The sequence below is a fragment of the Elephantulus edwardii genome, unplaced genomic scaffold, assembly GCF_000299155.1.
Source record: "Elephantulus edwardii isolate Elephantulus edwardi_28Jun2011 unplaced genomic scaffold, EleEdw1.0 scaffold00092, whole genome shotgun sequence".
Taxonomy (NCBI): Eukaryota; Metazoa; Chordata; class Mammalia; order Macroscelidea; family Macroscelididae; genus Elephantulus; species Elephantulus edwardii.
In genome coordinates, this window is record NW_006399842.1 from 3,647,385 (window position 1) to 3,650,628 (window position 3,244).

Below are 3,244 nucleotides of genomic sequence, written 5' to 3' on the forward strand. Positions count from 1 at the left end.
ATACAGGTTGAAAAGGTATGGAGATAGGACACATCCCTGGCGTACACCCTTCCCAATTTTGAACCATGCAGTGTTGCCCTGCTCTGTTTTGACGATTGCCTCTTGGTCCAAGTATAGGTTTCGCATTAGCACGATTAAATATTCTGGGATTCCCATTCTTCTCAGAGTCAGCCACAGGTATATGGTTCAAATCCACCAGATGCTCTGCTGGAGAAGGAGGGGCAATCTCCTCCTGTACCAATCAGATCTGATTTGACGGTACACACCTACAAAATAAAAAAAAATTAAAAAATAAATAAACAAACAAATCCCAAAACAGTCCTGCATACCTCTCTGTGTTTTCCTTTTCTTTAGTAATATTATGCTAGATGGAGGCCAGTGAGCGTGGAACTGAACTCAGGCCTGTGGTACAACTTGCAGTTAAACAATAGGCAGATCTATATGGTGAACAGTAACACCAGGGAGGTGTTCTACCCTCAGAAAGTGGACCACAGGAGCACAGGGGCCGTATTTTCGCAAGGGTAAAGCTCTGCAGGTAGGTAAGGAGAGGATGTGAGGATAAAGGAAAGGCAGAACCACAGAGTGGTGGTGCAATGTGAGGATTATAATCAACGTCATAGCACAAAGTATCTATGATTGTTCATGGAATACCAATCTTCTCTGTAAACTCTCACTCAAATCACAAGAAAATGAAACAGGCTTCAGTTCCAAGTGTCTGGGTCTTTTGCTTTGTCAGTATGTGTGTGTACCATTCATTTTAGGGGTCTCTGCTGGCTTCATGGGTCAGGAGTTACACTGACAACCCAAAGGCAGGCAGACTGAATTTGCTTGCTGCTCCGTGGGAGAGAGATGGACAGCCTCCTCCCCTGTGATTTATTGCCTCTGAAAACTCAGTGGAGGGTCAGCTATGAATTAGTTCTGACTTGAGGGCAATGAGTTGAGATTTTTGTTGCGTACCCAAATGTGCTCAAGGGAATGCTGGTGGACTAGAGGTAAGAAATTGTGCTGCAGTCCCAAAGACACATGGTTCGAATCCACCAGCTGCTCCATGGGAGAAGGATGGGAAATCTCTTTCTGTTAGATTTACTGCCTCTAATAACTCACGAGAGGGTCAACTGTGGCTCAGTTCTGATTTGACAGCACACAACAACAGCAGCAGCAGCAGTAGCAGCAGCAACAATTCAAATGCAGTTTTGCTAAAGGCACAGAGAGGTTGGTTACACTGTGAGGTTAGCATATTAATCTCACGCACAGCATAAACTGAAGTCAACAGAAGAAAAGTGTCCACAAGCAAGTAAGCACCATAGTAGATGGGACACAGGCCTCTCAGGCCAGGGCTTCCTGAAACCTGGCTCGACGGTGCCTGTGTCATGGAAAATAGCTTTGAGGAAATATGTAGGATCCAAGTACAAAAGTCAAAAGCCTTCCAGTCTCCATCCTCCCCTCTTGTCTCTCAGCCTCACAGCCTCCAGGGACCACATTGACACTTAGCTCATGACCTAGAAAATAGACGTTCCCGTCAACACTTGGCCCAGATGCTCCCATTCACAGATGGTAAAACTAGAGTCTGCGAGAAAGGGAGAAACTTACCCAAAGCCATGGACAGGGGTGTGACCAGATCACCATTGGGACTCACTAGTCCTTTTAATAATTATTTCTAAGTACTAAGTGTTATGCTAAGTTCTGGGGATATGGAGGGAATAGGATAACCTTTGTTCTGCTTTTAAGAAACTAACATCCACGAGAGGAGATGGACAGTAGGCTCCGTTCCCCTAACTTCTGCCACTCTCTACCAAGTGACTCTTAACTTTGTACGTCAAGCAGCAGGCTGAGAACTCTTCAAGAAATAAGTCTTAGAAACGTCTGAGTGAGGTCTTAGAGCTCATTCTCTTTGAGCTGATTCTGGCTTTCAAATCAATTTGCATAAGATAGGTCCTATCCGGTTAGAACAGCAAATTAATAGCTCATTTTATGGATTGAGCAATCAACACCTACAGCCCATTAAATTTAACAACAAACTCAGCTGATGATCAGGATTCCAGCTTGGTCCCTCCATCAACTCATGCGCTTCCTCTTCCTTCCTCCTGACCTTTTTATTTCCTTTCATCTCCCTTCTCCTGAACCCTCCTCCTAGGTCCTCATTTTCTCATTAGTAAACACGGTGTTAATTTAACTCCCCTGGTATCTCTTCCATGCTGGGGCGAGGAGGTTCTTTTTGCCCCTTAAGTGGGTTTTGCCATCTGCGATGTGCCTCAAATCCCAGATATCAGCACACAAGCTCATTCTGGGGCCCTGGGCTGGGCCACGGGAATGAGCCATCAATATTTCATAAAGGCGTTAAGGCGGTGATAAAAGATGTATGAAGTGGTGTGCAGGGAGGAGCTTGCTGACAAAGGAGTGGGTGACATTATAGCTAACCTTGGTGGCTATGACTTACGTGGACGGAATTCACTTAGAAATCTCCACTCTGATCCTCACAAGGCGATGGGAGGGAGATTTCTCCTAAGGACTTTGCCAAATTTCTAAGACTCTCCAATTTGACTTTCCATAAGAGACATCTAATTGCCTTAGGGTGTGTGGCTTGTATGAATAAGTGGATGTGGATCTAGACGCTATAGTTAACTAGATCTCCATTAGCTGTGGTTTACCATGAATTTTGCATGGCCCCCGAAGGTGGGCAATTTTTTCGTTATAATGTATGCTATGGGCAGAGTCGGAGAGAGCTTGGAGATTCTAAATAGATAAGATGGTTTGTGATAGATTGGATTTTTTTTTTAATTTATTGAGATTTTAATGAAAGTTGATAGATTGGATTTTTTGTCCTAATTATTCACTCCTTTGCACTAGGGTTATACTTTTTCTGCTTTTGCCATGCGTTGTCGTGGAAATGCATGTTATGCTTGTCCATACAAGCTCCTTTGGCCTGTGAGTCTTTTTTTTTTTTTCTAACTAGTTTATTTAAAAAGTTCTAATACAAATTTGAAGAAATTATTTTAATTTCTCTCATCCCCCCACCCATCAAACTGTACAATCCAATATTTAATCCTTTCTTCTCCCTGTACATCCTCATCCCTCTGCCTCCAGCCTCTCCCACCCCTCCTGGATCCTTATACTTGTTCTACAATAACGGACTTATACAATAGTTATCCTTGTGGGACTGAGTTAATTCACTTAGCATAATGCCCCCCAGTCCCTCCCAAGTTAGGTAATAATTTACAAAGTCATTGCTCCTGCACACTGCCAA